The sequence below is a fragment of the Suricata suricatta genome, chromosome 11 (genome assembly GCF_006229205.1).
Source record: "Suricata suricatta isolate VVHF042 chromosome 11, meerkat_22Aug2017_6uvM2_HiC, whole genome shotgun sequence".
NCBI classification, from domain to species: domain Eukaryota; kingdom Metazoa; phylum Chordata; class Mammalia; order Carnivora; family Herpestidae; genus Suricata; species Suricata suricatta.
This window is the reverse complement of record NC_043710.1, coordinates 48,668,503-48,691,603: the sequence shown is the minus strand read 5'-3', so window position 1 is coordinate 48,691,603 and position 23,101 is coordinate 48,668,503. Positions and strand designations below refer to the sequence as shown.

Here is a 23,101-nt window from a genome sequence, read left to right as displayed (position 1 = left end):
TTTTGGGGAGAGCTTGGTTAAATTTTTATTTATTTTTGAGAGACAGAGAAAGACAGTGCCAGCAGGGGAGGGTCAGAGAGAGAGGGAGACACAGAATCCGAAGACAGTCTCCAGGCTCTGAGCTAGTGGTCAGCACAGAGCCCATCGCGGGGCTCAAATCCACGAAATGTGAGATCGTGACCCGAGCCAAAGTTGGACGCTCAACCGACTGAGCCACCCACGTGCCCCTGGAGAGCTGGGTGTTAAACATCACTGTTTGAAGCTCTCAGTTACCCACCAGCCCCCGACAGGTCCTTCATCCTACAGGAGTTGAGGTGAAAGAGGGCAGGTGCAACTTGCAAGGCATTGGAGCAGCTTTCAGAAAAGTTGTGGCTTGTCACCAGCTCAGCTGTGACTTCATCCTGCTCCTGGGCCAGGTGTTCAGAGAAGGAGACACGCAGTCACAGCCAGTCATTCCCTGGAGGGTGTAGGGCCGGCAGGATATACCTCGCCCAGCTGGAGAAGGAGGGAGGCTGGGACGGGGGACTTGGCTTGACAGGGTGTGCCACCTGGAGCAGCGGTCCTCAGCACTGAGTGGCCGGCACCCACGGGCTCTCTGCTAAAAATGCAGAGACTCATTTGGCAGGTCTGGGCAGGGCAGTGCCCAGAAGTATGCAGTATGCTAGGGGACGGTGAAGGAGGTGGCCCTAGGCCACCCTTGGAGAAACATTGTTTCAGTGGATTGAGAAGGATGAAGTTGCTTTGGGAGGTCAGGTGACTGGAGCAAAGCAGAGGCTGGCCAGCCTGGTGGGAGGGCAGAGAGGTGTAGGCGACAGGCGGGCAGCTCACAGGGCCTCGCAGGCCTCGTGAAGGGGGTTGGAGTCTGTTCTGTGGAATGAGGGGCCATTGAAGGATCCTTGTCAGCAGACAGGTGATAGGCACAGATTGACTTTGGAAAGTATATGCTCTTGGAGAGGGCAGATACGGAAATAGGGAGCATGGAAGAGGCTAGGGACACATGAGGCCTGAATCCAGGCAGAGGCATCAGAACAGTGGGAGGGGACCAATAGAGGGCATCACAGGGCCAATAAACTGGGCTAGAAGGAAGAGGAGGTAGAGTGGATCTGGGCTTCCGGGCTGGTGATTGAGTCAATGGCGGGGCCCATAATGTTGCTGGAAACAAAAGAAGAGCAGATCTGGGGTGAAAGACATCCTGGTTTGGACCTGGAGACTTACTTGGTGGCTCTGGAGGAGCCACCAGGAAGTAGATTTGGGAGCCCCTGTACATAGGCGGTGGAGCTCTGGGAGTGGAGAGGTCACCTGGGAGAACATAGAACAAGAAGTGTCTCAAAGAGCCATCCAGATTTTGTCCCGAAGGGCCAGGAACTCAAGCGCTTGTCTTGGTCTCATTTCTGGTAGCAGGCAGTTACCAGTCCTCCATGGTGGTCAGGAGTCATGGGGCCCCATTGCTAGCTCTAGTCCTGGCTCTGCTACCAACTTGCTGTGTGATCTTTGGCAAATCACTACTCACTCTGGGCCTCAGCTTCTTCATCTGCAAAAGAGAAGTTTGGACCAGACTGATGACTTTCAAATGACATTTGGAGCCCCAGGGTCACCCAGAAGTATCCCCAGAGAAGTGCTGGGGGGAAAGGGAGCTCTCAGTCGGGGCACTCCCTCCCCTACCCCACCCCCAGCTTCATCCAGAGCCACTTGCTTTTATGTTTTCTATGTTGGCTCCTGGATGAAAACCACTGGGTCAGAGGATCCCAAGTCCGTGAAGCCTTGTCAACATAGACACTGATGGAGACCAAAGAGTAAATAAAACACAGTGAGAAAACCAAGTATCCTCCCACAGACACTGTGTGGGCCTCAGCGCCCATTTGCCATGTAGCAGAGTCATGGTCATGCCCAGTCACATGGGACTCAGGCCTGCCTGCTTGTGGATGATCTCAGTAGTCAGCGCAGCTCAGTTTGCTTCCTCCTCTAGCTGGCGGGTCACCAGTCTCAGCCATCAGTGCGTCCCTGGTGGGATCTGTGTGACACCTGCCCTTCTCCTTTGCTCCCAGGGCAAATGCAGTATGAGGTTGGCTGTGAAGCAGTGTGTCAGCCTCCCTGTCCCTTGATGTGCTTGCTCTGTCCATGGTCAGAGCAAAGGTTCTCAGAACAGGACACAAAACACTTGGGCTTTTCCCAAAGCTTGGCCTCTATAATGATGTCCACTGGGTGCTGGAGGCCTCAGTGGGTAGTGCCCTGGCTTCTCCCAAATGTCCTTAACAGCCAGGCACTATCACAAAACTGTAGGCAAGGCTGGGTCCAGACTCATGTGTGGGAGGCCAATGAGAGGGAAGGCCCCCAAATGGGAGCAGGGTGCCTTCCAGTGCCTCCACAGGGGAAATGGGACCTCAAGGCCTGTGTGACTTCACAGCCCCGAGAAACCCAGGCATGGCTCCCCTCCTGTGGGGCAGGGCCTCTGAGCGGAGGGGCAGCTGCCCTGAACCTTGGCTCTGGCATCCTGCGGTGAGGGTGCAGGATGAGGGCAGTCACCTTAGAGGGGCCAGAGATCCCGTACCCCTTCAGCCAAAGTTCATGTCCCTGCATATATGACCCTCCCATTGCTGGGCAGGTGGTTCTGCCCCTGACCCTGCCCCCTGGGGGATCAAGTTCCCTAAAACTAGAACACACAGGGTTCCAGGCTCAAACTATGCCTTTGGGGAGGGAGCTCCACACTCTGGGGTCTCTCGCTACCTTAGGCACAGTTTGGAGGAAGAGCTCAGCAGAAGTGGCTTCCTCTGTGGGCTCTCCTCAGTATCCTAGATGGGCTCCGAAAGTGTCTCCAAGGCCCATGAGAAGAGCCCCCTCCAGCCCCCACCCTGGAGTCCCTCCCTGTTCCTCCCGTTGTTCTCAGGGCCCCCAGACCACAGAGTCCACTTCAACCGGTTCTCACTTGGCAGGGTGCTTGCATGGGGGCAGGGGTGACGACTCTCGGTGTTTCCTGACAACAGGCTGGGGGACTCAAGCACCAATGTGAAGCTGAAGAGTGTCGTGGAGACAGGGGGCAGTGAGACCCAGTCTGCCCAGGCCACGCCCGTGGCTGGGGTGTGGCCCTGGGCCTGGGGAGGGTCGCTGTTTGAGAGGAGGACGCAGCTTTATAAAATGACTCCGTAAGTATGGCCTGGGCAGGCCGGGCCACAGGCCCCCACTGCCCCACCTGGGACGTGGGCATGGACCAGGCGCACCTGCTGCAGGGAGTGGGGGACCCTGGAGAGCTGGGTGGCTCCTGGTGTCAGAGAGACACAAGTGCTTGGGCCAAGGCAGAGGCTGGCTCCAGGGATGAGGGAGGCCAGGTGCTCTCAGGGACTTGCAGAGGAACTCTCCCCAATGTTGGAGGCCACCAGGCTGGGGTCTTCCTTTGAACGTTGTGTGTGTGTGTGTTCACACACATGAGAGGCTGTAGTCTGTGCCATGATTACCAACTCCATTGGCCCAAATTAAGAACCCTCTGGACTCAGGAGCCCAGGCAGGCAGAGGCCCATGACTTCTTTCTTAGACTTCAGTGTCTCTAGAAAAGTGATTTGTCTCATGTGAACCAATGGAAAGATTTGAAAAATACATATTCCCAGGCCCTGCCACCAGACTATCTATGATGAGGCCCAGGAATCTCTATTTTGAAAGCCTCCCACCCCCACACCCCCGTCCCGGTGTGATGTTGATAGCTCGCTGTAGCTGAGTGAGGAAACCATTGCTCTGCAGGATGCCTACCCTGAGCCAGTATATGGTAGGCGTGTGCTGGCTCAGGCCTCTGCCTGCATACTGTTAGACACTCATGCTTTGACCCTTGCAGATGATCTGACCGTCCAGAATCTCACGTGAGGGGAAGACCCAACATGCTCTGCAGTAACCTCTTCCTGGGGCACAAGAGGAGAAAGCATGGTGAACAGGGTGGGCCCTTGAGGGAGAAGAGACTCAGGAAGGGCTAGACTCCAGTGGAAGGACCTTGCATCCCAATGTCTGGGGCTTCATGCATGGGCCGGTGGCTCAGAGCCCAGGGCACCCATGAGGCAAACCCTACACAGCTCCCATCCAGTCCCATGGAAGAGCCTGGCTTGGTCAGGATAGACCCAAGGAAGAATAGGGCTCAGAAAGTGGACCTCTGGAAGGTAAACATGCTCAAGGATAGTTGTGAATTTTTGTTGGTGGAGTTGCTTTATATTTTTTAAATAATTTTTTAATGTTTATTTATTTTTGAGAGAGAGAGAGAGAAAGAGAAAGAGCACGAGCAGGGGAGGGGAAGAGAGAGAATGAGACACAGAATCTGAAACAGGCTCCAGGCTCTGAGCTGTCAGCACAGAGCCCTACCTCAGGCTCGAACCCATGAACCATGAGATCATGACCTGAGCCGAAGTTGGATGCTTACCCAACTGAGCCACCTAGGCACCCTGGTAGAGTTGCTTTTTTAACATTTTTAATGAGTTAAAAAAAAAATCCACTGAATTTAAAATGACCCTTAAAGCCCTCATCATTAACACGACGGTTACTGACTTCACTGAAGGGACATGAAGTAGCTGCCAGGACATTTACATGGTGAAGCCAGAGTCGGAATTGGTCTGAGCCAGTTTCCTTCCTGCCTGGCCAGGGGTGTGCATTTTTGTCACCCCACACTGCACACTTCCCGGCCTCCTGGCTGTGGAGCATCTGAGGTGCTCACTCGACCCAGTTTGCTGCATCAATCCCCAAGTGCTGAACCTCTGGACTCTTTCCAATTCCTTGCTATTATAAATATCACTGCTATGAATATCTCTGTACAAATTACTTTCTTAGTATTTTGCTGGGAAGCATTCCCCAAGTGGAATTACTAAGTCAAAGGGCACAAGCAATTTTATAGCTCTTGTCACATATTACTAGATGGTTCTCCAGAAATATTGAGCCTGTTTGCCATGACACTGATTATGTTTGGCTGTCCCGACAGCCCTCCAATATCAAGGTTCATTGTTTTTACTTGTTAGGAGCTGTATTATTTTGTTTCTATTTTTCCCATTGCCCTATTGTTCAGGAGTGGCACCATAGCCTTGTTTTCAGTGTGGCATTCCCTAGAGGACCCCAGGAACCTAATGGGCATCATTTGCTCTACAGGAATTATGGTGGGGTCATTTTCAAGTCAAAGAACTGGGCCAGGCAGGGCCTGGAAACAAAGTTTTGGTTCTCCAGACTTACTCTGTCTGCAGCCCCCAGCAGGAGGCCAGCATGTACCCCAGGGGCCACTGTTCCAAATGCTCTGATGCTGGGTGCACTTAGGAAGCAGAAGCACTTGTCCTGGGGAGAAGACTGAAATGAGGGGAGAGCGAAAGCCCGTGGCCCCATGCTCATCATTGGCCTGGCATGCTCTGCCTGGGGGACTACACAGCCACCTGCCCAGCGGTGGCCTTGGGGGTGCATAGGTGGGCATGGAGATAAACCAGATGTGGGGCTTTATAGTACCTGTTGTCTTGATCCTGAAGATCATTGGGGAAGCTGCACCCAGAGTTTGTTCACTGCCTATCAGACCAGGCCTTTGACCAGCGGCCAGCTGTGTAAGACCAGGAGTGTTCCCTGAGGTCTGGGCCCTTCGGTCTTGGCTGAGGTCCAAGCATGGGGAGTTTTGGACACAATAGGCATTAGGGAACATTGCCTCGAGTCAGCATCCAAAACTGTGGCCCAAAGATAACGCAGAGAGGGTCAATGCAATCATCATGCAATCAGGGACTCAAGCCAGAGACAGTGAGGTTCCGGGCACGATACCCAGTAAAGAAATCTAGATGCCACAGCTGTCACAGGCAGGGACACGGCACACCCTGTGATCTCAGAACAGGCCAGAGGGGAGAGGAGAAGTCGAAGCAGGCAGGGGTGGTAGGCAGTGGTGACTAGCATAGCATGTGAGGCTGAAGTCACAGTGTCAAAGGACTAGAAAACCTGAGAACAAAGAGACATATATGAGCATTCAAGGGTATTCTGGGCAGGATGGGGCAGTGGCAGTAGGCAGTTTGTATAGCCCAGGGGGTCTCAGAGTTTCTATACCAAGGGCCTTTCCATGTGGAAGCAGGATGCTGGGGGAGGGTAGGACAGGCTCAGTATGTGGTACAGACAAGAGGGCCCAGCTTCTTAGAGGGGAATTGGCAGAAGCTGGGCAGAGGATCCATATTCCAGCCCAGCAGCTGCATTCAGCCAGGCCTCCTGTCCGCAGAGGGCCAGCCCAGGGTGTGGGCATCAGGCTGAGGTAAGGCATGTCATTGGGTACCAGGTATCTCCTGGGCCCCCCTAGGTCCTCCAAACTTTGGACAGGCAGCAAATCCCCTTTCCCTCTCATTCCTGGCGTGCTGTTCATGGGGCCAGCTTGGTGGGGCTGGGACAGGTGGTAATGGTCAGAGGAGACAGAGTAGGCACCCCAGAATCCCCAAATGGCAACTAGATGGAGTTGAAAAATAGTTTGGTGCAGCAGAAGTATGGACTTTAGATTCAAATAGCCTGGTCTGATTCTAGCACTACATGTTACTGTGTGACCTCAGTTTCCTCTTCTGTAAAATGGAGATACTCATTATAGCATGGTTGAAAAGATTAAATTGCTTGCCACCCCTAGCCTTGCCCGCTCCTGCCCTGTGCTGACCACCTCCCAAATCCCTCACCTCTGTGCTGCCTGCCTCTGGGTAACAGCTCCTGCAGGGAAAAGTCTGTCCTGCCAGGTGCCAAATTAGAAATGCGTATGTGAGGGCGCCTGCATGGCGTCAGTCGGTTGTGTGTCTGACTCTTGATTTTGGCTCAAGTCATAATCCTAGGGGTGTGGAATCGAGCCCTGCATCAGGCTCCATGCTGAATATGGAACCTGCTAGGGATGCTCTCTCTCTTCCCCTTCTCCCCAGCTCATGCTCTCTCTCTCCCTCTCTTGGGGGGGGGGGGAAGAACACATGATAGTGCTCCGCACACAGTTATTGCTCAGCAAATGCCAGTTTCCTTCCTTTTGCCTCCTCATGTACCTAGAGCGGGCTGAGTGTCGGCGTAGGCCTGGGTCGGCTTCCTCCCTGGGCCCAGGAGATCCTCGGGTTGGGGAGTGGGGAAGCAGGGGGGCCTGGTGGAAGGGGCAGCTTGCTCCCTGCTAAGTTGGAATAGAACCTCAGCTTCTGGTTAATTTGACCTGGGGCTCACGGTGGGTGTGTAACGTGGGAAGCAGCAGGTTGGTGTGTTAAATGCTGGCAGGTTTCTGAGCCTATTGCCTTATTTGAAAACCGGGTATATTCACACCTCACCTCCAGAGGTTGGGTGAAGAGTAGCCAGCATACTTGGGCAGCACTGGTACCACTCAGCACACAGCAGGGCCCGTACCTCTGTGGCAGTGTGGTTTCTGCAGCTGCTGACACCCCTGTTGACTGCAGAATCCTCTCGATGTGGGGAGTTTCTCTCTGTTACCCCAGAGCCCAGCTTGGGATCTGACAGATGTGGAACGGGGCACATGCGTGGTGGTTAGTGTTCACCCTGCCTGATTGTGTCATCCTAGAGTTGGCTGAGGAGGCGGGGGCCCAGGGGGAAGCTGCCCTGGAGTCCTTGGGACCCGTGGGGGCCCTGGGGACACTGTGCAGATCTCTCTCACATAAGGAATTCTGATGGTGGTAAGTGCCAGCTAGTCTGCTCAGGCACCGGGCCGAGATCTTATTTGGCACCTGAAGAGACAGCCTTTTCCCTGCAGAAGCTGTTACCAGAGGCAGGCAGCACAGAGGTGAGGGATTCAGGGGGCCGGCCAGCACAGGGCAGTAGTGGGCGAGGCTAGGGGTGGCAAGCAACTCCGTGCAGTCCAGAGGGAGCTGGCCCTGGGCTCGGTCTCTGGACGCGTCATCTGCCAGTGCCCTGGGCCTGATCCCGATCCCAGGCCTGGTTCTTCACTGTGCACAGGGTTTGGACCTTACTCCTCTCTGGGGGCAGGCGGACAGCGCAAAGGTTGTCCTCCTCTTTGGGGACAGCACAAAGGTTGCAGACATGTGGACAGAGTCAGGCCCAAAAGCGGCTTCAGCCTTCCCCCAGGGCCACCTTGCTCTAGGCACCAGGGCCGGGCAAGAGGATTCCAGGTTTCTGAATCCCATTCTATCACCTGCTAGCTGGAGACCTGAGGCAATCTAGCCTGTCTGACTCTTTGAGTCCCTTTCTGGAAAATGCCGTCATGAGTCAGGAGCTGTGCTTGTGCTGGGCAAGCAGCAGAGGGCAGAGCTGGACCTGGTCCCATGGAGCTTGTGGTCTAGGAACCAGACTACCTGTTACACCAATGATACTGGCAGTGTTCAGCACTTTGGCTGTGGTCACAAAAGCAGTCTGAGGGGGTGTAAAGCTGCCTGCACAAGCTTGGCCCCTCTTGTATACAGTCTCCTTGCTCTCACTCTGTTGCTGATGTCCATTCTGAACCTGGAGCCCCAGCAATCTCTTCTCCCGCTTCCTCATCTGCTCCCCATTCTGGCTCCAGGAAGACACTGGTCTGTAAGTCTGACACTAACGAGGTCCTGCTTCTCCAGCTCCTGCTTCTGGCTTCTTCCTCCACCAGCAAGGTTAGTGACACTCACTCTTTACTCAGCATTCAGACTCTAGCACAATGGGATTGTCAGTGAACTGTTTTTTTCACCAGATTCCTTCCTGCTCAGTGGTCAAAGACAGCACCTACGGGGATCACACGGCTCCGGGTTCGGACCCTGGCTCTGCTCTTTACTAGCTGTGCCAGAACACCGGCAAGTGTATCCCCTTCTGGAACCTGTTTCCTGATCTGTAAAATGGGAACCTTCTCTGTAGGGCTGCCATAGAGATTAAATGAGACTTTGCACTTGCAGCTTTTAGCACAGTGCCTAGCACATAGTAGGTGTCTAATACATGCTAGCTTCTGTTATCACTCTGTGCCTAATATTTTGGAGTGGATGACTGGGACAGTTAACACTCACTTATTCACTCAGCAAATTTTTATCAATCTTCTGCCTTGTTCCAGGCGCTATCCCAGGTACAGGGAGCTGAACAGGGAAGATGCCTGCCCTCCAGGAGCTCTCATTCTTTCTGTTTCCACAGTTACAAACTCAAGCCTCTGCCATCAGACCTCCCTAGCTGCACCTTCCCACGGGACTCCCTGAATTTCCATCTCCTCACCCTTCCTCTCCCTAAGCTGCACGTCCTATAAGTGCTGGGACCTACTACATCCAAACAGCGACTCAAACCTGCTACTCCCACCGCATTCCCAAAGTGGGTGCCCGTGCGCTCCAGCCCCACCTCAGACATGCAGCTGCCCCCTAATCTTCACCATTATTAGGGCATCACCTTCTACAGAGTGCTTGCTACATCAGCACAATTCTCTTTTTTTTTAATTTATTTTTTAAAGTTTACATTCAAGTTAGTTAGCATACAGTGCAATAATGATTTCAGGAATAGAATTTAGTGATGCATCCCCCACATATAACCCCCGGGGCTCATCCCAACAAGTGTCTCCCTTAATGCCCCTTACCCAGTAGCCCATCCCCCCCCACACCCCCTCTGGCAACCCTCAGTTTGTTCTCTGTATCTAAGAGTCTCTTGTGTTTTGTCCCTCTCCTGTTTTTATATTATTTTTACTCCCCTTCCCTTATCTTCATCTGTTTTGTAGCTTAAATTCCACATATGAATGAAGTCATATGACATTTGTCTTTCTCTGTAAAATCATTTAATCTCTTGACATGCCTAAGAAATAGCTTCCATTATTTCCAGATGAAAAACCTGAGGCCAGCATGGTTAAATAAATAGCCCAAGATCCCACTCGTATGGGACCAGGATAAAAGCCCAGGCAGTCTGGCCTCAGAAACAATCTCCAAAGGCTGTGACTTTCCTACCACTGTGCAATCCTGCCTTGGGTCCCAGGGGTTCACCTGGACCCTTCACCCCCGCCCCCTTCTCTGCCACAGGCCAGGCCACTCTGGGGTGGTGAGCCCACTCACCCAGACCCCTGCTCCAATGGCTGCTGTGATCTTATCCCTCACAGAGTTTGCCCAGGTCATGTCCCCAATGTCAGCAACCCTTGGCGTTTCCCATTGTTAAGATATTCATGGCCAAGCACTCAGCCTGGCCCCAAGTAACCTCCCCTTTATCCTCCCCCTCAATTCCTGCTCACGGGTTCCAGCCACACCACCCACTTCAACATCCTCCTGCCTCCTGTGTCTCTCCCTTTACCTTTATTAAATTTCATTCCAGGGGCACCTGGGTGGCTCAGTCGGTTGAGTGTTTGACTCCTGGTTTGGGCTCAGGTCATGATCTCACAGTCCATGAGTTTGAGCCCTGTGTCAGGCTCCTCACTGAGTGTGGACCCTGCTTGGGCCTCTCTCTCAGTGTCTCTCTCTCTCTCTCTCTCTCTCTCTCTCTCTCTCTTTCTCTCTCTCTTTTTGCCCCTCTCCCCTGCTTATTCTCTTTCTCTCTAAAATAAAAAAGCAGACTTACAAAGAATACATTCATAAAAACAAAAAACCAAAACAAAAAACCTTCAATCCGGCCTCCAATGCCACTTCTGCTGCAAAGCCCTGCCTAATACCCCCCACCCCGGCCAGGCTCCACGGCCCTCCACCCTGCACCCCCACAGCTCTGGGTCTCCTCTGGCCCAGACTTCCGACTTCAGTCCACCTGGGATTATCCTTTGTCGCGTCTGCGTGCACCCAGCCACGTCCTCCATTGCCCCGTGGTCTTCACACGCTGGCGCCAGTCCTGGCCACTGACAGGCTGGGCACTGAGCAAGCCTCAACACTGAATGAACAGAGCCAGTCTGCAGTGTCCCTGGGTGATTTGAGGCAGGAAAGCGCCGAATGTCTTTCTGTTCTCCCATCTAGTCCTGCTGCAGAAGCCAGACATGGGGAATGATTCCCACATTGTCAGATCCCAGAATGGCTGAGCCGGAAGGTAATCTGCGGTAATCCTTTATCTCTGCAGTGTTGGACTGAGGCCCAGAAAAGGGGAAAGCCCTGGAAGCTGTGACTAGCATTTAGACCCCCACCTCTGAGCCGGAGTCCCGGCTGTGGTGCTGAGCTGCTGCTCTGTCTTCTCTTTGCTCTTTCTCTACATCCACTACCTGCCTTGGTAACAACAGTTCCTCAAGCTGCAAATCAGCCTGGTCCCCTTAGGGCGGCAGCATCCTCCCCGCTTTCCAGATAACTGCGTGCACACTTTACCCCTTTGTTATTGCAATCATATGTTCTCATTTTCTTATTGAGTGTCTTTTTTTGGTAACCGACATTTAAATTAAGCTCTTGGGGAGAATGGAGTGTATTTCTGGGTTACTTATTTTCTTCCCTTGAAATTTCCTGTGTGATTCAAGTCCATTGCCACAGAGTTTGAGTTGTTGTAGCTTTATCATGTATTTTACTATCTAGTGGGACTGGCCCTCCTCTCATTAACTGTCATTATCAGAATTTTTTTTGTTTTCTTGCCTACTTTTGTTTTTGCTTCCAGAGCATCATTACCTGGGTTATCTAGAGGAATGAAGGGCAGTGAATAGTTTATCCCAGGCTGCCCTAATCTGGAGTATTGACATAGGTCAACTGAATGGAACACTCTTTAATAATTTTTTTAATGTTTATTTATTTTTGAGGTGGGGAGGAGCAGAGAGAGAGAGGGAGACAAAGGATCCAAAGTGGGCTCCACACTGAAGCAGAGAGCCAGATGTGGGGCTTGAACTCCCAAACCCTGAGATCATGACCTGAGCTGAAGTCAGATGCTTAACTGGCTGAGCCACCCAGGCACCCCTGAATTGAGCACTCTTAGTGCATGGCTCTGAAAATACAAGAGGCCCCCCAACTGGGTGCAACAGGGAGGCAAGCAGAGAAGTGGTGGCGCCCACTCCCTGACTAACCCCCTCCCTCATCGTTGTCCCCTGTTCTGCTGTCCTGGGACTGTGGCTTTCCCTGAGACGAGGACCTCTTGGGCAGCCTCCTGTGTGGTAGGGAAACCCGGGGAGCGGGCCTGGCTCACGTGAGCTCTGCACTCGCACCACCACTGTGTCGGCTGCATCCCCACCTCCCTGCCCCGGCCCAGGCTTCCTGGTGAGTGTCTCTGCCCCTGGATCCTTTTGCTTTGCTTCAAGGGTCTGCCTCTCCCTGCTGACTCTCCCAAAGGATTGTTACCTCAAATATACCTTACCTCTTATTAACCTGTTTACTCCTAAAAACACTCAGTGAGGTACAGAGTGGACACCTATTCTATCACTGACCCAACTGCTTTGCGAGACAAAATTTAGAAACACTGTTGAGTGACCTTAACAAGTCGAGGAGCCGGGATCCCTTAGCTTTCTTATCGTAGAGCCGCATTCACACACCTGCTTGTTCTCCCACCTTTCTCAAGATCACCACCCAAGGGGACCTTAAGAAATCCTTGCACTTTATCAAGTTCCAGAATCCCCTTGGTATTTTGCTTGGAACTGAAATGAAATGTAATTTAGGAAGAATTACTATCTTTAAAAAAGTCTTCTTATCGCATAGGAATATACTGAGAATCTCCATTATTTTGTCATTTTCTTCATGTGAATCATGAAGAACTCTCATCAATATTGTTTTAAAACACTTCACACATAATTTTGCCATTGTAAATGAAATATCTCCTTCATTTTCATTCTGTAAAACTTTATTATTTTGTAATAATAACAGAAATTTATTGACTGTTTTCTTTTTTATGTATTTTTTAAAGTTTATTTTAAGAGATGGAGAGAGCAAGCGGGGGAGGGGCCCAGAGAGGGAGACAGAGGATCTGCAGCAGGCTCTGTGCTGACAGCAGGGAGTCCCTTGAGGGGCTTGAACTCAGGAACCAGGCATGAGATCATTACTGGAGCCAAAGTCAGACACTTAACTGACTGAGCCACCCAGGTGCCTCTTTGTATCTTTTTCTCTGGCAATTCTATTGAACTTTCTGATTCTAGAGATTTTCTCGTTGATCCTCTTATGTTTTCTCAGGATCCCCAGTGTTATTATTACAGTGTTATCACTTGTAATAATATAAATTATGACTCCTCTCTAACATAGTAGACTAATGACTATTCCTCAGTGTTGCCCTCAGGAACTTTTAAAAAGTACGGGTAGCCGGGCCTATTCCGTCCCCATAACCACAACCTTGGGCTCGGCAACAGGGCCTGGGCCTGGGAGCAGTGGGGTGAGAGGTAGATTCCAGACCAAGGAGATGGCGCCTGCAGCGCTGGAAAGAGCATGAGCTCGCCTTGTCTGGAAGCAGGCCAGTATGGAGAGCCAAAGCATGACCCGCTTGGTAACACTTTAAAATTTTTGGTCTGTGAGCAAGGGAAGGCAGTCAAGGATGTTAGGCAGCAGGTGCAATGGCAGATTTGCTCGGTGAAAAGATCACTCTTGGCTGCCATGTGAGAAGAGACTGCAGGGCGGCCAGAGGGAAAGGGGGTGCACAGCATTATGTAACAACCGCTAAGTCACACGTCTCCTCACTACGTGCCAGGCGCTGTTTGCAGTGGCTCGTGTATATTAACTATCAAGTTCCCAGGCACACAGGCAGTTGGTGGCAGAGCCCTGTCTGGAGCCAGCAGACCTGGCTCCAGGGTCCGCTCTGAAGCACCACAGCTTGTCCCAGGCACAGACGAAGTAGTTTGCATGATGGTGGTGGCATTAGAGGTGGTGAGAAGGGGAGCAGTTTAAGAGACACTTAGTATTTAATATCAGCAGGACCTGGGGATGGATTGGATATCAGGATGGGGGAGATATCAAGTACCCATTCTCCCACGTGTTCGTGGCCTGTTTAACTTTCTCTGTTCACTTTCCCATTGGGTTGTTCCTCTGCACACATCACCCCTACTCTTTTTCATGGGGAGGAAAGGAAATCAGATTCACTTGCCAGGGTGCATTCTGCACCTTCCTTCTGTCTTCTAGGTGTGTGGCTGGGTAAAGGATAGGTATCTGCTCACCATACCCTTTGCTTGGAGGCTATGAGAGCAAGGTGAGCCTGATCAGAGTGTTCCCTACTCTGTTCTCCAAGGGCAATTGGAAATGTGCGTCCTTTTCATATAAATTGTCTGATGGGGGCCTAGATAATGCAACTCTAGTGATCTTGAAGGCCCTGGACATTAATCTTACAAACTGATACATTGAGGCCAAGAAAACTGGGACGGGACTTGCCTGTTGTCATAGGAGGCCAGGGACTGAGCCCTGGAACTCAGGTTTCCCAATGTCCAAGACATTAGTGGCATCTTCAGTGCAAGTGAGGTAGCAGCGAGTGTCTGCCCTGGTGGGGGCCCATGGGGAGATCCTGCAGTGTGTCAGACCCAAGAAGTGGGGGTGCGGCAAAGCTAAGGACTGGTCGGTGGAGCCAGAGAAATGGGTGCCGATAGCTTACAATAACCAGACAGGCTGAGGTGCAGGTATGAGGAGCTGGGGCACATTATAGAGACCTGAGGGCTTGGGGAGCAGGTGGTCAGGAGGCTGGGGCAGAGCAGACTGGGTGTGTGACTGGGCACCTCCCAGGGTGCTGCCCACTGGGGAATGGAGACTTCTGAAGTCCATTCAAGGGGCAGGCCCAGCTTGCTTGTCTCCAGGGAGACCCCCAAAGTCCTGATGAATGTGAGGGCCAGGACAGGGCCGACTGGCCTACAATGACCAGCTCAGAATCCAGGGTTTCGTCCTGCTGAGTAGAACCCCTGCGTCCAGGGCCCTCACCCCCTGCCAGCCTCAGGGCGGAAGGGTCAGGGAGAGTGGTGCCTGCAGAGGAGCCGTGCGGGAAGGTGGGCTGTGATGGGGACTCGGAATCAGGGAGAGATGCACAGAGAGGTCTGAAGCATCCTGGAGCTGGAGAAAGGCAGAGCAGGATACTGCGCTGCCCAATACCACCAGCCCCAGACCTCCCCTCTTTGCCTGGAAGGGGCTGCACATGGCCCCCTCCCTGTGCCTGAGCTGGCCGGTGCTGAGGGGTAGGTGGCCCAGGCAAAGGGCTGCCTCCGGGACTTCCTGTTCTCATCCCCAGCCAGGCCAGCACAGGCCCTGAGGGATAGCTCTTTGGCCCAGACTGAGTAGATGGGGTTGAGTAGATCCTCGTGTTCTGAGGGCCCTCAGGCTTCCACCTCCTGTACTCCTGTACGGGGTGGCTCCTCAGGGTCACTGTGAACATCAGCAACACAATACAGTACCACTCAGCACCATGCCAGCCCCAGGAGAGGGCTCCGGAAGTGGGAGCTCTAATTACTAATTGTTAGCACTTCTTCATGGTGCTTTGGACTTTCGGGCCAGGGGTTACAGGTTCACACTCCTCTCAGTTCAGCCTCACACACCCTGTGCAGTAGGCAAGACAAACATTTAACAGATGAGGAAACTGAGACAAGTCTGGGCCCATGGTCTCTAGCTACCCAGTGAGTTAGCAGGCCAGAGAGGACAAGAGTTCAGCTTTCCTAAGTCTAGCATGTTTTTACGCCTGTGTATTTCTTCTCTAAAATATAAGACTTCAATCCTTATTTCAGAATAGAGCAAACCGTCACCACCCTTTGTCTGCTAACAGCCCTGCTATGAAGTCAAAGTATCAGAGAAATTTAGTACTAGAACATAGACTTCAAAATGGTTCCACCCACTTGATTTTCATGAGGCGCAGAGAGGCTACATACTCACCCAAGGTCACACAGCACAGAGCCAGCACTGGAACCTGAGGCGTATTTCCTCTATACTCACTATTGTTATAGGTCTTGGAACGTTTATCCCCATTTCAGAGATGGGAAAACTGAGCCATAGAGGTAAAACTATTGACTCCAGTCCCACAGCACTGCTTTCAGGACACTGCTGCTTCAGGAACCAGGTAGCTCTAGTCTGATACTTGTGAACCATCTGCAGCAAAAGGGAAGGTCAGGAGTGAGATGTTGGTGTATTAGGAGTAACACACTTTGCAAGTTGTTTAAATTGCATTTCAGGGTCTGATTCCTCTTGCTAGAGATTGGTTTATGAATTCAGGGTAGGATTGTTTAAAATGCATTTCACATTTTAAATAACCATGGTTTTCTTAGGTGAGGAAGAATAACAGGTCAAAAGCGCACACTCATAGACTTTTCTGAAAGGTTACAAAATAAAATGTTCTTTGCTGGAGGATATGAACGCATTGGCTGTCTGTTTGACAAAGGAGAGGGCTCTGCTAGATAAATCCTGCATTATGAACAAATGAGAGCTCTGTCCCTCTCTTCCTGATCAGCTTAATTCCTTGTTGCTTATCTGCAAATCCAATAATGCCCATAAAACAAACCCCTCGGGCAGGCTGAGCTCAGGGGCCTGGATGCTCCTTCTCAGAAGTCTTTTTTGTGTTTATAACTTAAGTTCTTGGGCCCTGGAGAGCAGGGCTTAGAAGCCCCGTCAGGAAGTGGGCAGGAGGAGTTGTCAGGGAGCGTTGTCAGTTTCCCCAGGAGGGGCCTCACAGCCCCCAGCCCCAGCCTGGGGCTGTCTGACCAGGAAACTCCGCAGATTTTCAGAGTGGAGCCCTGGAACTGGGCAGTGAGCAGGTATTAAGATCCAGCATCCTTCCCGCCCACCCTGTGAGCCTCTCCAAGATAAATAACCTGGCCCCGGATTGCAGGCATCTCGTATGCCCACATGCTTTGAGTGTGGCCACCTGGGTGTCATCTTGCTGATGTATCCTACTCCACTAGGTGACTAAGGATATTTCCACTGCATGGCTTTTAAAATATTATTTGTTTGTTTATGAAATCCGTGGTGCACCAACAGTATTTATTTACAGTTCATTTCCCCCGACGGGGGGCGGGGGCGTTTTCTGTGCTCTTAGGGGTTACAAGGTGCTCCCAGGAGCTGAAAACCCGCACCTGAGAGGAAGCCCAGCACCTGGAAGGAGGAGCCACCTGTAAAGAGCTGCGGTCCTAGGGTGGCCTAGCTGGCGGCACTAGACTGTGTCTCTCTTACCCCGGGCAACTTTTTATGAGACCATTCATGTGTGTGCCAGCGCGTGGAGCTTCTTTATAGGACATTATTTCCTGCAGTATCGTATCCCATCTCATAAACCTGTTCCTCTGTCATTAAAAACTCCCCATGAAGGGTGCTTAACGATCCGTCCTCTGAACACAGTTCTTAACCAAGTCCCAACGGATAGACATTTTGTACCCCCAACTCCTGCCAGTTTCTCCTATTAGAAATACAGCTGTCGTGACTATCTGTACATAAATGTAGCAGGAGTCTCACACAGAGAGTCGTGACAGTGAGGCTTTTCTTTCCAGGAAGCAACTTTATTCATATCGGTACAGCTCAGTTGGGTTCGTACCCAAAGAACGGAGCCTCCCCATGCCACATGGCAGTTTTTTAAATACATTTTTTACTTTTTTGTCTCCCATATATGGTAACACACAAACATGCAGTCTGCTGAAGTGGTCTCTTGGTGCAAGGTTGAGAGGGAAGTTGTCACATATGCGTATAGCCAGGTTGCCATGAGATTTTTTTTTCTTTCCTTAGGGAGGGGACCCTACCACATAAACTTTTGATTCCATTGCATGTTTCCCCTCGCTAGATTTCTAGAATAGGAATTAATGAGTCAAAGGGCCAAGGCTCTCATCATTTGGTTTTCTCTAGAGGACTGCAGTTAAGCCTGTGGCTCTAGAACTCTCTGGTGCCTGAGCTTGAATTTGAACTCTCCCCCTTATTATCTGTGTGACTTTGAGCAGGTTATGTAACCTCCGGGTTCTTCACCTGTGAAATGGGGATAATAATAGTACCTACCTCACAGTGTTGTTAGGATTCAATGAGAGGAGCCATGTGTGTGAATAGGCATGACTCATGAGATGTCATCATAAAGCAAACTTTATTTTTGTCTCCCACGGTCTCTTTAATTTTATTCTATGGGGTTGCTTTCCCACCCCTAAAGCTCGATGAAATTGAGGGTAAGTCCATGACTTCTCGGGCCATTTTCAGGGAACCAGAAGTTATCCTGTGAGTAATTAGTGTGTCCAGTGTATTGTAACAAGCAAATCTTAAAATTGCAGAGTTAGCCGTCATGGTCTGCAGAAAACCAGATGCCTGTGGGAGAGGGTCCTGCTTGCAGTTCTGACTCTCTCCAGGATCCAAGGTGAAGGGAGGGAGGGGAAGAAGAGAGGAGAGGGGTAGGAAAAGTCTTCTCCTCTCTCTCACATGAGTGTTTTTTGGGGTTCTTGGAGACCATTCCATCACTTGGGGTGTCTCTAAGCACAGCTCCCTTGATGTGGTGATGCCTGCTCCCCATACTCCGTAGGACACCCTGGTTCCTTTCTCAGGCCTTGGAAAGCCTGGGCTTGTCCCCTCTGCCCATTGACACCTCCTCCTACAAGGGCATGTTCTTGGCTGCGATCTAAGACAATCACATCTGGCAGTCAGGCTGGGACCCCACCACATGGATCCACTGGAAATGCTCATGTATCCTTTGCCCACAAACCTGACCCAGAGGCAGCAGAGCCCTCGTGGCCATCAGGGCAGTCACACCCACCCCGCCCTGCATCTGCTCTCTGGATTTGCAGGCATGAATCAGTTGCCTGTGTCCCATGGCCTTAGGACTATTATGGCCACATATGAAGCCATCTTGGGTGTCTCCAAGCCCCACTCCCTGGACTTGAGGCAAAGGCCATGTACCCTTCTATGCTCCCACCGAGAGTCCACTGGACCCTGAGGTTCCTTCTAAAATTCCTCTTAAACCTCTAACAACATGTTTTCCAGACTCGCATATTTTTTAGGTATTAGAGGTAGGTGTTGGCTAACGGCACAGACCCAGGTTTTCACTGCCTCTCTTCCAAAGTCCCATCTGGGGCTGTTCTACCTCACTTTGGAATGTGGTATCTGTTAACTCGGAGCCTCGACTGGAGAGCTGCGTTTCATCATTACCTACTGCCCTTATCTGCTTTGTATGGCACATGCCAGGCACAAAGCATGTACTCAACAAACGACAGCCACGTGCGATCCCATGTCCCCTGCTTACGTTCACTTCATCACTATTACTGTTGACTTTATCCCTATTACCAATTTTATGTTTTCTGTAGACTATGCTTGTTGTGGTGATTTTAATTTGCTATGATCTTCTGCAGTTATTTGGAAAATACACATATTGTTTTTATTTTTTAACATTTATTTATTTTGAGAGAGAGAGAGCACGCATGCACATATGGGTGGAGTAGGGGCAGAGAGAGAGAATCCCAAGCAAGTGCCACACTGTCAGCATGAGCCCAATGCAGGGCTCAAATTCACAAACCCTGAGATCATGACCTGAGTCAAAATCAAGAGTCAGATGGCTGACTGAGCCACCCAGGCGCCCTTACACATATTGCTTTTAATTTTTCTAGTGCTTACCCTACATTTTTTCAAATATATCAGTAAGCCTGCTTGCCTCACTTTAATCATGTAGAAATGGGGCAGTGGGCACTGTCTGGCTGCCCACATTTATGATACCATTTTGCCACAAGGTCTACCTAATGGCTTTGAAAAGACACTGGGCTCTGGGTTAGGGTCTGCTCATCTCTGTCCTGGACTTTCCAAATAGCCAGCTGGCAGTTGCCAATACCTCTGGCCTTGTCTCTCTCTGTTCTCCATTTTGCTCCCAATCATGTCTTTCTAAAACTACATCTGGGCAGGTTACACTTGGCTTAAAACCCTCAGCGGTGCCTTGCTGTCTCCAGAATAAAATCCCAACTCCTCAACCTAGTGTTCAGGGTGCTAGGGCATCTGACCCGACCGTGACTTTCTAGGCCCTTTTCCTGCCACATAGAACAACTCACCTACATACCACCACATCGGTTTGCATTTAGGTTTTCAAGTGCACTGGCCACTATTCTCATATCCCGATGCCTTTGCTCACGTTATCTGCTCTGTCTGGAATGCCCTTTGGCCAGTTGTAAAATCTCACTAACTGGTAAGCTTCCCCTTTCCTTTCTTTCTAGCCTCTCAGAATCCTTCAAGGCCCGATTCAAATGTCACCTTTTTCACTTTCAGGACAGATCTCTCCTAACCTGACTTCCCTCCCTCTGGGCCCATAGTACTTTGTACACCTGTACTGTAACCCCCGCACCTTGGTTCTGTCTCTCCTGCCAGATGGCGTGCTCCCGGAGAGCAGCACTGCCCCAGCCCCCGTGGACCTGCGAGCCGATACTTGATTGATTTGAACTGCCTTCCACCCTGCAAGGATGCAACACCAAGCTAGTAGCAGGGCACCTTGGGACTTAGTGCCCAAACTGAATAGATATTCACGTATTATTCATATCCTTTTGCTTCCAAAATTGATTAGAGGTGAAGCACATTCAATATAACTGTTAGAAAACTTAAGTAGCATATGGAAGTAGCCAAGTGCCAGAAGAAGGTGCTAACCTTCTTCCTTGGCTGAACTAGTCTCACTGGGGAGGTTGGAGGAGCTTGCACTGGGGTCCTCTGGTGGGGGTGGCAGATTAAGGGTCTCCTGGGGGCTAAACTCTTTCACTCCCCTCACAAACCAGGGCCATGTCTGAGAATGCCTAAAAGGCAACAAGGAGAATTTAAATTGGCAGAAAATGTCTTACCCTTGCAGGTGGTGAGGAGGCCGTCCGGTTTGCTATGCGGCAGCATTTCGGTAGAGATCACCTTGTTCTTTGGGCTAAATTTGAAAAGCTTAGGCCCTTTCTCAAGGGTCACTGTATAGCACAGTTGTATTTTAACCATGGCCTAGTACAATATTCCTCATGTGGCTTTCTGGAGTGGCTTTTCAGTACAAGTCAAGGGCATACATATAAAATGTCAACCAGGGAAGCTGTTTGAGCAGGAAAACCTGTTTCCAGTTCTGAGTTGAGTGTGAACTCTCACACACCCCTTTGAACTCACAGGAGCACACACTTAGATCCTCCCCATGCACACACATCGACACACCATCCAACAAATGTTCTTCTCAGACCCATTCAGATGCAGGGACATCTTACACACTTTACTCTCTCTCTCCTCTCTCATGCACACTCACACATACAGGGCACACAGTCCCTCCGGCTCCCACACATTCCGTGGGCACACACATGGCCTCTGTAGGACATGGGGAGCTGTCATATTTCTGCACCTCACTCTGCCTCCAGATTTTACTCCCTTAGGATAGAATCTACAGTATCTATTAAATAGATTCAATTACCTCAGGCCCCTGAGACCTTCCAACTTGATTCTGATTGCTTTAAGGTGTCAGATAATTTGGGAGTAAATGGGGGAAAGCAGCCTCAAATTCTTGAAGGGAAAATCTTCTAGGCTCTAGTCATCACTGAAGTGGTAGCTGCTGGTGGCAGTTTGGAGAACGTGGTCTGGCTGGTGGGACCAGCCTCTTGTTGCTAGGCAGGGCTCCTTCCCGGAGAGGGCCTCCGAGGCAAGGACCAGTCCCTTTCTGCTGACCTTCCTGGGAACCTGATCTGTGGAACCGAGGCCCAAGCCAAATGTCCCCGCAGGCAAGGAAACAGGCCTGCACTCACTCTGGGGTGATTTCTTTCATCTGCTCTCTGTCCCCTGTGACAGTGATAGCTCTTGGAGGTTGGTAAATAATCAGAAGTCACAGCCTTCAGAGAGTGTCGATGCTGTGTCAGACAGAGCTTGATCAGAGTGTCCCGCACTCCAGAAACCTGAAGAAAGAGGTTGGTGTGGTGCATGTGCACCGCAGGAACTGTGATAGGGAGGAAGGAGGTGAAGGGCAAGGGCTGTGGACCCAGACCGCTGTGTGTGAATCCTAGCTTCGCTGTTGAATAGCTCTATGGCTTCGGGCAAGATCTTTGCCTTCTGTGTGCCCCAGTTTCTTCTGCTATAAAATGGGTATGATAATGGCATCTCCCTCCTGGGGTGGTTGTGAGGATGAAATCAGTTACAGTGTAGAGAGAGCACCTGGAACTCTGCAAATGCTCCAGACATTTGGTTATTGCTTTTATAGTTAATGGGCAAGGCAAGGCCAGGCAGAAAGCCTGGGATGGGGAGTCCTGGCTGTGGAGCTAGGGCAGCAGGATGGGGCCCTCCCTTAGCCTGGCTCCTTCTTCTCACACCCTCCCCCTCCCAGTCTTGGTCTGTTCAGCACCAGAGAATCCTCACACGGACCCTCTCTGGCATGGTTACCCGGCATGTGCGCTGCTGAATCCAGAGCGCACATGAGGACACCCACATGTAGTGGGGAGACTGTGCCCCTCAGCGGACCGCTGCCAGATGACCTGCCCTCTCTTCCCTGCCTCTGCCAGCCGGCTGTGGATCCACTATCCTTCACTTCATCATGCCATGGCTTGTTTTAAAGTTGGTGTGAGTCACAGCACTCAGACCAAGATGACCTTTGTTAAGTTTTTTGCCTCCTTTTAAGTGCGACCCCTAGAAAGAGCTTTGGAGGACAGAGACCCTGGTTCTATTTCAACTCCATCGTTTTTTATCTTTCTGTCCTTGGGCATCTTAGCATTATTGAGGCTTTATTCTCCAGAAATAGGAATAAAATATTTGCCTCTCAAAGCTGTTGTGGAGCTTAAATAATATAAATTCATAAGGGCTGGGAATGCAATAGACGGCATATGTTCTCTTTGACTGCTATAGCTTACAGTGGAAAGATTTCACGGCTGCTAGGAAGCAGCTCCTTCACAGAAAACCAAAGGTTCCCCGGGGACCTGTGAGGATGGGGGTGGGGAGGATGGGGAAGTGGACAGGGCAGCGAGGGGAAGGCCAGCCTCCAGGCTTCGGACCTGCAGGTCCCCTGGAGGCTGGCCCCTCTTCGGTTCTAGGTTCTAGACCTCAATCCCTCTCGGCACCTAAGGATCCCACCCCCTCCCCCTCCGTCTCCCCCATCCTCTCCCCGACCCGTCTCTCCACCCCTGGATCAGAGCAGCGGTTCCCATGCCTTATTGGAGATAGGTATGCTAGGCAGGCAGGTAGGAGTTAGAATTATCCCCGCTTCATAGAGGAAGAAAACTGTGGCTTGGAGGTCTGGGGACCCGCCCATCGGCATTGGTCGTACCCTCGGGCGGGCGCGGTCACGTGTGTGGAGCTGGAGCCCCGCAGTTCCCGGGAAGGCGCTGGGGCGGGGGTGTTCGCAACGCCTGCGTCTGCCCCGGCCCGGGGGTGGGGTCTCCGCCGGGGGGTGGGGCGAGGGGAGGGGGCGGGCCGCCACGCAGCGCTCCGGCCCACCGCGCGGGACCGAGCCGTTTTGACAGCGC

At 51.5% G+C, this 23,101-nt stretch overlaps 1 protein-coding gene across 2 annotated transcripts in view; it reads left to right on the top strand.

The window, feature by feature from the left end:
* The window catches only part of TUB (TUB bipartite transcription factor), an 83,487-nt gene that overhangs the window by 37,015 nt on the left and 23,371 nt on the right, over positions 1 to 23,101 (top strand). Inside the window, exon 1 of one of the 2 annotated variants that reach the window (XM_029956210.1) lies at positions 20,137 to 20,210. The exons of the other annotated variant lie outside the window; for it this stretch is intronic. The gene's annotated coding sequence lies outside the window, so the exon portion shown is untranslated. Of the gene's footprint in view, positions 1 to 20,136; positions 20,211 to 23,101 lie in introns of those variants that run through there. 2 annotated transcript variants of the gene reach the window in all.